Source organism: Sturnira hondurensis, unplaced genomic scaffold (genome assembly GCF_014824575.4).
Source record: "Sturnira hondurensis isolate 20B ecotype Veracruz unplaced genomic scaffold, ASM1482457v3 Scaffold0016535, whole genome shotgun sequence".
NCBI lineage: Eukaryota > Metazoa > Chordata > Mammalia > Chiroptera > Phyllostomidae > Sturnira > Sturnira hondurensis.
In genome coordinates this window covers 1,491,523-1,505,568 of record NW_028089166.1, presented here as the reverse complement: position 1 = coordinate 1,505,568, position 14,046 = coordinate 1,491,523, and the positions used below count along the sequence as shown (strand labels likewise).

Below are 14,046 nucleotides of genomic sequence, written 5' to 3'. Positions count from 1 at the left end.
GGGTCATTTATGTTTTCATATAAATTTCTGAAATGTTTGTTCTATATCTGTGAAATATGTCATTGGTACTTTAATAGGGATTGCATTGAATCGATAAATTGCTTTGAACACACACTTCACCAAGGAGGACACACAGAGGGTCCAGGGAGATATGAAAAGGTGCTCAGCATCACTGGGCATCAGAGAAATGCAAATTAAAACCACAATGAGATACCACTTAACACCAGTCAGAATGGCTATCATAAACAAAGAAACAAACAACAAGTGCTGGAGAGGTTGTGGAGAAAAGTGAATACATGTTGGTTCTTACTAGGTCAACATTACCTTAATACCAAAACCAGGTAAAGGCATTAAAACAAAAAACAAAACAAAACAAGCAAAAAACCAAACTACAAGCCAGTATATCTCAGGAATATAAATGTAAACATTCTCAACAAAATATAAGCAAATTGAAAAAAACATAGAAAGAAATATACACCTTGACTAAGTGGGGTTACCAAATGTGCAGGTCTGTTTAACATTTAAAAAATAATTAATATAATCAATTACATCAAAAGGCTAAAAAACATTAAAAAAAGCAAACTGCATGAATATATCAATAGATACAGACAATTATTTAACAAAATCCAACAGCCATTTGTGATAAAAATTCAAAATAAATATTAAGAATAAAAGCTCCCATCTTACTACTAGTAGAGGGGAACTTCCTTAACTTGATAAAGAACATTTACATAAGATCTGTAATTAACACAATAAATATCTAATTGTGAGACAGTAGAAGCTTCCCAGCTAACTTTGGGAACAATTCAAAAAATGTTCCCTTTCACCTTTTCAACAGAATATTGTCAACCTATACAATACATTTTACTGCAATAAAACAAACAAACAAATAAATAAAAGGTATACATGTTGAGGGAGGGGAAACTGTAGATGTCATGATTGTCTATGTAGAAAAATTTTTTTTAATTATGAAAAAATTTTCTATAGCACTGGCTGATGTGATTCGGTTGGCTGGCATGTTGTCCCACACATCAAAAATCCATTCCCCGGTTCCATTCCCAGCCAGGCTGCACATCTAGGTTGCTGGCTCAGTTTCCTGGCTGAGGGTGTGTGTGGGGTAGCCAAATGATGTTTCTCTCTCATGTCAATATTCTCTTTCTCTCTTTCCCTTCCTCTCTCTAAAATCAATAAACATTTTTAAAAAATTCTCCTGGAACTAACAAGTAATTATAGCAAAGTTGTAGAGGACAAGGTTAATATACAAAAATCAAGTACTTTTTTATATATAAAAAATGGACAAATGATATTCTCAATAAAAAAGAAACAGTATTATCTATATTAGCACTGTCTTAAAAATATCTAAGTACAAATGGAACAAAATACAGAGTGAGGCAAAGTAGGTTTATAGTTGTGAGTATACAAAAGAATTTATTCTTATATTATTATTTATTTATTTTTGTGTTATTTTCTGTGCACAAAAAAACTGTAAACTTACTTTTGTCTTGCCCTGTATGTATAAGATCTATATGAAAAAAATGCAAAACTCTGAGTGAAATCAAGGTAGAAGTAAAACAATGGAGAGACAATCCATGTCTGTGGGTAAGAAGACCTAGTATTGTCACAATGTCAGTTTAGTTCTTTTCTATTGGATTCACAGATTCAACACATGTCCAAACAAAACCCCAGCAAATTATTAAGTGGATATTAACAAACTAATTCTAAAGTTTATATAGAGAAGCAAAAGATGCAGAATAATGAACACAGTATTAAAGAAAAAGTACAAAGTAAGAAGAGGGATACTACCTTACTTCAAGACTTACAAAAAGCTACAGTAATTAAGAGAGTATAAATAAAAAATAGGTTAAAAAGTAGATTAAATAGACAACATGGACAGAATAGAGAGCCCATAAATAGACTCATGTAACATATTCAACTGATTTTTAACAAGAAGGCAAACTAATATAATGTAATATTATGTAATACTATATAATGAATACATAAAAGATTGTATTTTCAAGAAGTGGTGCTGGAACAACTAGACTTCCACATGCAAAAAAGAAATGAATCTAGTCACAGACCTTACACCCCTAATTCAAAAGACACCATATACCTAAATGTAAAGTACCAAACCATAACATTTTTGAAATATCACATGGGAGAAGATCTGGATGACATCAGGTCTGGTGATAAATTTTTAGATACAACATCAAAGGCATAATTTATTAAATAAATAATTGATACAATGTGCTGCATTAAAATGTAACATTTTGCTCTTGGAAAGTCACTGTTAAGAGAGTGAAAATGCAAGCTATAGACTGGGAGAAATTATTTGCAAAAGACCTATTTGATAAAGGACAGTTGTCTAAAACACACAATATGTATTCTATTCAATGCAAAAATGTCTTACAATAACAAACACAGAACTCCAAAAATGTGAAAAAGACCTCCACAAACAGCTAACCAAAGAAGATATACAGATGGTGAGTAAGCATAGGAAAGTATGCTCCATATCATATGTCATTGAATAAATGCAGATACTACTACACACTTAATGTAATAGTCCAAACCCAAAACACTGACAACACCAAATGCTGATGAGAATGTGGAACAACAGATCTCTCATTCATTGCTGGTGTGGATGCAAAATGGTACAGCCCCTATGGGAGACATTTTTGTCAGTTTCTTATTAAACTACACATGAACTGACCATATAATCCAGCAATCACGTTTATTTGTATTTACCTAATGAATTGAAAATTATGTCCACAGAAAAACCTACACACACAATGTTTATAGCACCTTTATTCTTAATTGCCTGAACTTGGAAACAATCAAGATGTCCGTTGGTGGGTGCATGGATAAATTTCCCACAGAAACTGTCTGTCTCATGTCACAAACAGCAAAATGGCCCAGAGGAAGATAGAGTAGTTCTCGGCATACACAGGCTTGCCAGGTATTATATTGACAATGGCACCGTGACCACATTTTCAGAAATTTTGTGCCATCTTCCAACTTTTTCCCAGAATGACAATCAGCCTTCTCCTTCAGCTCATCAATTTGCTGATCGATTTTGCAAGCAATATGAGCTACATGACGATCCAGCACAGGGACATATTCAGCATTGATTTAGCCTGGATGGTTCAGGATAATCACCCAAGTCATGAAGTCAGCTGCTTCCATTGGTACGTCGTTTTTGCTGTCATCAGCCACATTGCTACAACAAACATCTTTGACAGGTACATTCTTGACATTGAAACCCACATGGTCCCCAGGAAGGGCTTCACTCAAAACTTCATGGTGTATTTCAACAAACTTTACTTCCATTGTAATGTTGACTGAAGCACAGGTGACCCCCATACTGGGTTTGAGAAGACCAGTCTCCACTCGGCCAATGGGGACAGTACCAATATCACCAACTTTGTAGATATCCTGGAGGGGATGATGCAGGGGCTTGTCAGTTGGATGAGCTGCTGGCAGGATGCAATGTAGAGCTTCAAGTCACATGCTTCCACAAACATTACCATTTTTACAGGTGACTTTCCATCCTTTGAACCAAGGAACTTGTCTCCAGCATGTTGTCAACATTCCAACAAGAAATTGGCACACATGCTGCTAGTGTCAGGGTTGTAGCCTTAATGTAGGTGCTGACTCTTTAACAATTTTCTCATACCTCTTCTGGCCATAGAGCAACTCAGTGGAATCCTTCTTGTTAACACCAGTCAGGTGTTTCACACTAGTGTGTAAGCCAGAAGGGCACACTCATGGGTCTGCCCATTCTTGGAGATACTTGCTTCAAATTCACTAACACCAGCAGCAAAAATCAAAACAGCTCAGTCAGCCTGAAATGTGCCTATAATCATGTTTTTGATAAAGTCTCTGTGTCCTGGGGTATCAGTGATGGTCACATAATACTTGCTGGTCTCCAATTTCCACAGGGAGATACCACGGGTGATACCACACTCATGCCTAAGCTTTCAGTTTATTCAAGACCCAGACATACTTGAAGGGGCCAGCTCAGCAGCTTCCTTCTCATGTTTTTCAATGATTCTTTTGTCGATCCCACCACATTTGTAGATCAGATAACCAGCAGTGGTAGGCTTGCCAGAATCTACAGAATCTATGTGTCAGATGACTATGATGTTGATGAACCATTTCCTGACCATTTTAGCTTTGATTTGGTGGCACTTTTCACAACATCTGCATTCTGGTAGCAAATAATTGCAAAAAAGAAGCCCTTCCTGGGGTTTTATAGTTACTCCCCACCATTCCCAACTGCAGGAATTATCTTGTTTCTGTACTATAAGTTAAATAAGTCATTTTTAGAATTTCACATCACGAAGTACTCTGTATTTGTCTCTTTTCAGCATAGTGTTTATGAGATCATCAAATTTGTTAGATGAGTCACTAATCTTTAGTTATGAATAATACACAGGCCAGTTTAGCAATTATCATATTGATGGATGCCTACTTTTAGTTTTTTTTAATATTATAAATTTTGTGGCTTATAATTCTCATGTATAATATTTGTATGGACATATACTTTAAATTTTTTATTCTGTAAATATCTAGAAGTGGAATATCTGGGTAATAACATTCTTACCAAAAAATGTCTTAATTTCAGATATCATACAGGGTATACAATGTTATCTTACTTGTTTTAACTTGAATTACCAAATGGCTAAAGGTGTTTTCATAATTTCCTTTATAGAAATCAATTCTCTAAGCTTCTCTATTAGATACTTCCTGTTCTCTTTTTTAATTTTTTTAAACTTTTCAAGTATAGTTAACATTCAATATTATACTAATTTCAGATGTTTAACATAGTGGCTAAATATTTATGTAACTTAAGTGATCCCCATAGTAAGCCTTCCCTAGAGCAACTGCTTTACCTACAACGCACAAATTATAACATATTGTTATGTTTTCATTTACATTTATTTCAAATATCTTATGATTTACATCTGTGTCTGACTGTGACTTACATTTTATGTTGTACATATGTGCTAGTGAAATAAAGTCCTGTCTCTCTCTCTCTGATAAATTAATCATATAGTTTTGCTGTTTTTTCATTATTTTTATTTCTTTTTACAAAATTTCAGGTATGACCTACTTTATTGATTTCATGAGCTACTAAAGAATATAACACACATTCTATAAGATGGAGTAGTGAAGAAAAATAAGCTTTGGATATGGAGTAAAATGCTAAGTTCACAGGTCATTTCTGCCATTGTATTATTTGGGAAAGGCAAAGTAATGATGCTGTACAAACTCCAAAATATTAATTAAAAATATTCCTTTGTTGTTCATGATACCTCTTCAAGTAGGCAAGAGACTTACATTCTTATTGGTCAGACAGGCACTCAAACCAATGATGAAGCCACATCCATCACAAACATCACCAGAAGAAAAGATTTCTGGAGAATGGATCTTGTCTATGTCTAGAATGCTGAATACTGGAAATAATGCAAAAGGTACTAATGCATATCACATTCATTTACTAATTGTCAATTATTAACAACTTTAGAAACAAAAATGTTATTTTTATTTTACTTTTATTTTTTAAAATATTTTATTTCTTTATCTTTAGAGGAGAAGGGAAGGAGAGAGGGAGAGAAATATCAGTGTATGGTTGCCTCTTGTACGTCCCCTGCCAGAAACCAGGAACTGGCCTGCAACCCAGGCATGGGCTCTGACTGGGAATCGAACTGCGATCGTGTAGTTCGCAGGCCCGCGCTCAATCCACTGAGCTATACCAGCCAGGGCTTTATTTTACTTTTAGCCAGTAATAAAAAATCTCTATGAAAGTGGCCTTATAAATACACCAAGGTTCTGGAAAATATCTAATTATATATTTTTCCATAATTGGTTTGATATCCTGGGATTACCTAGAGTTTACATCTTTATATTTTATAATTTCTTAAGACTTCTTTTAGAGAAGATACTTTCTGAAATTTTCATCAATTGGGAAGTGACTCTACATTTTTAATGATCAAATTTATCGAGAATAAAATCTTTTACAACTTCATGTTTCTTTCATGGTATAGAGGATGAATTAGAAAACTAATAATCATACATAGTGAAACTGTCTGTCTACTAAAATTGGCAGTAAATAATTGCATTTTTTCATTTTTGTAACTTACTAATGATTACTTTCTAATCTCAGAAGTAAAGCTAGAGTGTACTTATTAAACCACTTGCTATTATTTTGTTTATTATTTGCTGATTTAGCCAAATATGCTGATTCGCCTAAATGACAGTGATGGCAGAACTAATATTTAGCTTGAACTATTTGCCACAAAAGTGTTGAAGGATGTAGATGGTATAATTTGTTAAGTTTGGTCATACTTGAAATAACATAGCAGTCTGGCTAAACTTTTGCTGAATTTTTTATAGTATTCAGTTGAACTTGGTGATGATAACACAATACAGTTTATCAAATTAATTTAGAAAGGGAAGGGATTAGTCAAAGAACATGTATGAATGACCCATGACCATGGACAATGGTGTGGGGATGTTTGTGAGTGTGGGTGTGGGCTGGAAGGAGAAAGACAAAGGGGAAAAACTATAATAGAATAAACAAGAATAATTTTTTAAAAACTCAAAAAGAATCAATTAATAGAAACTATCATAGGGGAAAAGGGGATGGACTCACCATGAACAAGTATAAAGGACACATGGATAATAACTAAAGTGAGGGGTGGAAATGAGAGGGAGGTGGGGAGCACTGGGGGGCCAGGGCTGGGAATATAAGACAGAAAACTGTACTTGAACAAGAATTAAATAAAAATTTAAATTAAAAAATAAATTATCATTAAAAGTTTGGATAAATATAATATTATTTGCCAAGTTAAAATAAAATTCTTATTTGATATTTTTGTAATATTTATTCATTAACTTTTGAAGATTAAAAATTTTCTGCATGCACTTGGTTTGATTCTTTTTGTGTGTGCAGAAAGCTAAGGTTAAAAGAGACACATAATTGTTTTTCCTTAGGATGATTTTTTAAAATTAATTTTTTTTAAAGATTTTATTATTTATCTTTAGAGGGGAAGGGAAGGAGAGAGGGAGAGAAACATCAATGTATGGTTGCCTTTCGTGCGTCCCCTGCTGGGAGTTGGCCTGCTGGGAACTGGCCTGCAACCCAGGCATGTGCCCTGACTGGGAATCGAACCGCGATCGTCTGAGTCGCAGGCCCGCGCTCAAGCCACTGAGCTACACCAGCCAGGGTTAAAATTAATTTTTAAAATATTAAAATAAATGACATTTTATATTACTAAAGATAATAGCAACTAAAGTTTCATTTTAGTTTTAGAAAGAGACAAATAGAACAAGATGGCTCTAAAAAGGATAATTTTTACTTTATATCAAATTACTATATTCTTTTGGTAGAAGATTATTTTCAATTATTTATTTATTTATTTATTTATTTATTAAAGATTATATTTATTTATCTTTAGAGGGGAAGGGAAGGTGAGAGGGAGAGAAATATCAATGTATGGTTGCCTCTCATGCGTCCCCTGCTGGGAACTGGCTTGCAACCCAGGCATGTGCCCTGACTGGGAATTGAACTGCGATCATGTAGTTCGCAGTCCCATGCTCAATCCACTGAGCTACAACAGCCAGGGCCTATTTTCAATTATTTAAACAATATTACGAGTATAATTTTAATTGTGTAAAGCCATTTTCTAAATGCCACACATTAAATGCACAAACACTAACAAAAACTGATTTTTTAAAAAAAGGTTTTAAGTAAATTTACATGTTGGGCCGTAGGAGGCCCATGGGACACGGGTTGGACACCATTATCTCAGTTTCAAAAACACTTCCCTAAAAGTAACGACTCATAATTGGTTGTAGCATAGTGTTTCTAAGCATGTGAATTACAGGAACAATAAAGCAAATTTTAGGTTTTCAGTGGAAAAGTGAATAAAATGGAAAGCCAGAATAAAAGGCAATGAGGGTTTTCTCCCTTATCTTTTCTTATTTTTATGGCTTCTTAAAAGATTCCTTTAAATCAATGATTTGAGGTATGGCTAAACATAAGATAGATAAACTGTGTTTTGTCTAATATAGTCTAGCCAAAAAAGGGCAGATTTTAAAGTTATGTGTGCAACTAAATCTTATTGAGAAACTGGGAGCAATATACATTTCGATTAACCTTTTGAGTTAAGAATCTTATCACTTCAAAACAGATTTAGGAAAAATTGTGTGAGTATGGGGATAAAAATATCAATTCGCAGATAATCAGAAAGAATCACTTTAGGATTGGCAGTACTCAATAGGTTGTCAATGAAATAATCAGTCAAGTGGGTGGCTATCATCAGTAATAGTTTCCTAGCATTGTGCTTTGGGAACATTAATATTAGGTTATGGTTACAAAAAATTCTCTAGAAATTATTCTTATATAACTACCCTTAAAATATTAGCAAATGGTGAAATAATCTCTTTCCATTTAGTCTCAGGAGGAGATTTTATGATGTCTTCTCTAGTTCTACTTTGAAAATTTTCAGAAGTAATTCTGTCAATCCCTAAGTACACAGAGGGGCCAGAGGTCATAAAATTGTCAAACTTAGACCAGATATACAAAGAATCTGCACACATTTGGTAGAAAGATATAAATGCCAGGGCATAACATACCACCAGTATAACTGAAACTTAAATTTGACTTAAATTTAATTAAGTAAATAACTTTGAGTTACATGACATTAGTTGTCAACCAAACAAGAGAAGTCAACTTTGTCCCTACTCCTTTTTTCCTGGTTTCCTTCCTTATAATATGGCAAGTAAAGAACCATAGAAATAAGAGTTTTCTTTTACAGATCCAAATTTCTTGAAAGTAGAGAGTACAGTTGGCAGAAATATTTTAAATATATATCACTATCCTAGTACATTTTGGAAGAAGAGATTTAGTCCCTGGAAATTTCATTCCAAGGAAAATGTCCTTGAGCAGGGCAAAACAGAGTAACCCACGTGCGATATCTGACTGTCATAAGGTGAGAATCCTATATTGTGCCAACCCAGCCTTCTCTGCCCATCACTGTGCTCACCTCAGTGTCATTTGAACAATATTATTGGCTCTCAGCCACCTGGTGTGATAACATATCTGGACCACACTATAGCCATTAGTTCTACTGAGAAGACATTTACTTAGTTCTCAGCATTCAGTGATACTGGCGAGCAATATTATTTAATATATAACCACTCCTTAGTCAATAATGTTCACCATGAGAGTCATTCCAGTCTCCTTTATTCCTAAAATAATAACTATCTGCATGTTGATAGATTATCTGTAGACATAATGCTTTAAGCTTTCTCTGTAAGTGATTTAAATTGACATTTTCTTCTCTTTTCCAAATTTTTCATTGTATCCTCCTAACCCCCAATCATTCTATGACTGGTAAACTCTCTACCTTCTGCTCTTAACTGCCAGGAGTCTGTCCCTTGAGAATATGTATTTCCTGTACTGTACACATTATCTTCCCTCAACCCCAAGGCAGCTTCCTGAAAATCACTTTTCTTTTTATAACACTTCTACTTTCCCCAAGTTTATTACACTGGGTTTTATTACTTTCTATTTCTCTATTTCCACGGGCTATTTAATCCAACAACTCTTCTATTTTCTCCCTTGCTAGTCCTGGGTTCTGTTATAGCTTATAGCAATAGTTCATGCTCCAGTCTTTAACTGTTCTCTTTCAGATCTTCTAAGTACCATACTCTATTTTTGCATAATTCTAGGGAAAAACAAATGTGTATAGCATAAATCCTGGATACTTATTTAACCAATAGTGGTGCTCACTACTAGAAGAAAAAAAGAAAAGGAAAGGAAAATACAACAGAATAATAGCCTTTTACCATAAGTCCTGAAGTTGAGTCTTTAATATCACCTGTTGGATCAAGCACTTGTTTTCAATGATTTCTCTGTAATCTTTTTAGGTCTCCAACCAAACACAACCCTAAATAAAATATGACCCCTTAACAAAGATGTACAATTGAAAATAGCACAGGTTTTATTTTCTTAATGAGAATCTTATTTTTTAATGGAATTGAGCTTATTAATGATAGTTATGTTCATGTTTTAAAGGGTAATGGTAGCTTTTTTGTTTGTGCAACATGAGAATTAAGCTTTAAAATGTCATGAGAATAAATTTAGATCTAAGCAACTTCCTCAGCTTTTATTGTCAAGAACAAAAGGTAAGAAAAATTCCACCTGGGAATTATGAAGAGATGATAACTGTAGAAGCTGAATTAGATTCAATATGTGACAGAATACTGATACTTTGGTAACAGATACTCTGTTATATCCCCTGCAGTTTTAATAGACAGGTAAATAATCCATTTTTGGTATTTTGTTATTTTAAATTGAAAGCTATTTAATGTTAGAAATTACATTATATTGTTTTCCTATTATCCACCACAAAAAAATCCCTACTTTTTATAGAAATGCAATCATGGTCTCATTCATTTAATTATTTATCTATAGAAGCCTGTTTGCCTAGTGTTGAAAGTGTGAGGTTTGTTCCTCGGTCTTCTCACGTAGGGAATAAGTCATTTGAATAGCCACTAGATAATATCTTAGCTAATTATCTGATTGCCACTCAAGTGTATTTGACATACAGAGAAAAAGTTTCACCTGTGAAATAACTAATTTTTTTACAGAATTCCTCAAAGAACAGATCCTTGAATTCATGATGTTATGTTTTTTTTAAAAGTGTGTATGACATACAATATGAAACTAAAAGGTCTGATTCATGGCCAACTATGAAGGAGTCTAAAAAGGCATCACTGATTAAGGCACAGAGATATCCCTGATTGTTTTCTAAAACGTGCATCTCCTTCATGGTTTAAAATAAACAGACTGGCAAATGGACCAAAAAATGTAAAAATAAAAATGGAAAGATGGTAAAAAGATAGTTTAAACCAATTGGGAAAACTAGAAAGTGAAGAAATAGAATAAAATGAGATATTAATAATTGATATTTTATAATAATACTATTAAATGTAAAGCTTGGAAAAATGAACATAAAATAATGATAGCAATAAATAATCACATATAGTAAAAAATGTGAATTGAGTATTCAACAAAGCACTAAACAAAGAAAAAAATTGACATAATCTATGAGGTATATGAAAAATTTAAGTGAGCAGTTAAAAAATAAACTTAAAGAGACTAAATGTAGAACACTCATCTATAATCTTATGGCTTGAGTGAATTTTCCTCCCCTCATGCTGAATATTAACCAGAGCTCTCCTCCATATTTTCTGTTTGCAACATTTTAAAATAGCATTTAAAGTTTTCCCCTTTGCAAGCATATGGATGGACCTGGAGAACATTATGCTAAGTGAAATAAGCCAGGCAGAGAAAGAAAAATAACATATGATTTTATTCATATCTAGAATCTAAAGAAGGTTCTAGACTTAGTTCAAAGTTCAAACTAAGGTTCAAACTTAGTTCAGTTTGAACACAAACTGAACTAACAAGCAAAATAGAGACAGGCTCATAGAGAGCAGGATGACAGCTAAGGGAAGAGAGGGGAGGGATTGACAAAAAGGAACAAGGACTCAGGGACACTGACAACAGTGTGGTGATTGCTGAGGGAGGAAGTAATAAGGGACTAAATGGCAATGAAGAAAATACAATAAAATAATTCATGGCTCAAAAAGAAAATAGCATTTGATAAAAAGGAGGTTATCAGGTGAACACGTCTCAATTTGTATTGAATTAAGATTTTTCTGGATGCTGTAGAAAGCATAAAAGTATTTAGTTCTTTTAAATAAATTTTAAGCAAATATCTTTAATATTAAAGATACTACTAATGCTTGCCAATTATAGGAAAGTGATTCAATTTAACAACCCTTACACTTAAGTATTCTCAGCAACAAAACATTCACCATTAAGAAAAAAACATAAAAACAAAAAATAAACAACCACCACAACACAGCAACAATAAGTCCTCAATACGCTCATAAGAAAAATACATGGGGTTGAGAAAATGAGGAAGGAATTGACAAAATATGCCTTGATTAGAGTATGTGGAGAATAAATAATGAATAGGAATTAGCTGTTTCTCTCGCCTGAGGGCAGTCTCCTCCTAAGACAAATTTTAGGCAAAATTTCACTCCAAAAAGACACTTCACATCATGGTTGGCCTGGCTTATTTAGTTGGAGCACCAGCCTGTAAACACAAAGGTTGTGAGTTCAATCCCTGATCAGGGCACATGCCTATGTTGCAGGTTTTCTGCCTCTTACCCCCAGTCAGGGTTCATTCAAGAGGCAACTGATGGATGTTTCTCATACATCAATGTTTTTCTCCCTCTCTCTAAAATCAATAAGCATGTCCTTGGGTGATGATAAAAAATAATCTTATACTTTAGTCTATGCAAGTAGTCATGGTATGTTTTCATATTAACAGTTTAATACAGTGGTTATTTTTATATTTTAATAATCTTTTTTAGTACAACACAAGCATCTTCAAAAAAGTGTCAAATTTAATTTTTATGCAAGGTATTCATTGTAGAACTTGGACCCTAGTAGACCTTCAATAAACAATTGATGAACATAGTGCATAAATCTGCAACCAATATAAAGAAAGGTCCTCAATTTAATGTATTTTCTACTGAACTGACCACATCTAGCCTAACAAAAATTCATAGTTAACTTGCTTCCTTCCATATGGAAATTTCTCATTACATTAGTATTTATTCCCTTACCATTTTATTACACTCCATGCTACACCATTCATTACCATTGTTTTATTTATATTAAAAAGAATCATTATTTTAAAATGTCCATGGTGTAATTTAAAATATACTTCCTGCACATCGGTTCATTGAGTTGGTGTCATTCTCAGTTGGTTTAAAACCCAGAACACTATACAGTCTAAAAAGAAAAAAATCTTACCTTTTGCAATAGCATGGATGAACCTGGAGATTATTATGCTAAGTGACATAAGCCAGTCAGAGAAATCTCATTATGCTAAGCGAAATAAGCTGGTCATATGATCTCACTTATAGGTAGAATCTTTGAACAAAATAAACTGATGAAGGAAACAGAAACAGAGGCATGGATACGTGGAACAGACTGACACCTTTGAGAGGGGAGGCAGGAAGGAGGGGGATGGATTAAAGAAGGTGAAGGGATTAGCCAGTGAATTTGTATGCATGGCATACAGACAGAGACAGCAATGTGGTGATGGCCAGCAGGAAAAGGGAATAGGGGTTGCGTGGAGGTGAGCAAAGGGAGGAGAATGGGTACATCTGCAATAGTGTCAAACAATAAAAGACAGTTAAAAAAATTGGTACATGAAAAACGGTGTGGATCTCCTAAAAGTATCAATATTTGGGGGACTGTGTCAAGACTTTAAAGAAAAAGTAAAGAGTAAACTTGAGAAATTGAATATATGAAGAATGAATAATTCTTCATGGTCACAACACAAGGCTGTAAGGTTTGATGACACCATAATGTGCATGGTGAATGCAAGCTCAGAACTTCCAGTTGTGACAGGCTTTGAATGTTAAAGATGAGAATTACGTGGCCTCACATGTTATGCTCCACAGATATTTGGCCTTGGAATGTCTACTGCCTCTTGTGGGGGTCTTACTCCACAGGCTAAGGGCACATTTTATGCTAACCGGTCAAAATCTCTCTGCACCAGCTTCAGCCTAAGGACCTGAGTACCAGGAGCGTTTGCTACAGAGGGTAGGTACAGTGAAAGGATGTCAGACATGAGCCTGAAGCACCTCTGCTTCCATTTTTCTACTGGGTGGGAAAATTATGTTATATAATAATTTTGATAAAATTAAGAATAAATATTATATGATTTAGTATTATTATTCCACTATAACTTTTTCACTGTTTTTGAATTTAAAAAGGTAAATGTAAAGGTAAATTCCCCTTTATGACAAAGTTATGTATACATATAGCTCCTTCTTTGTGTTTGCAAACATTTGTTCAGTATAGGGTAGAATTCCCTTGTCTAAACTGTCCATGATTAGTAGATTTAATAGCTGAATTATTAATTTTAAACAATAATAAGTTCATAACCCATG

The 14,046-nt window shown here is 33.9% G+C and overlaps 1 pseudogene; it reads right to left on the bottom strand.

The window, feature by feature from the left end:
- Positions 1–2,790: 2,790 nt before the first annotated feature.
- LOC119001022 (elongation factor 1-alpha 1-like) lies at positions 2,791–4,163 on the bottom strand (annotated as a pseudogene).
- Positions 4,164–14,046: the final 9,883 nt, after the last annotated feature.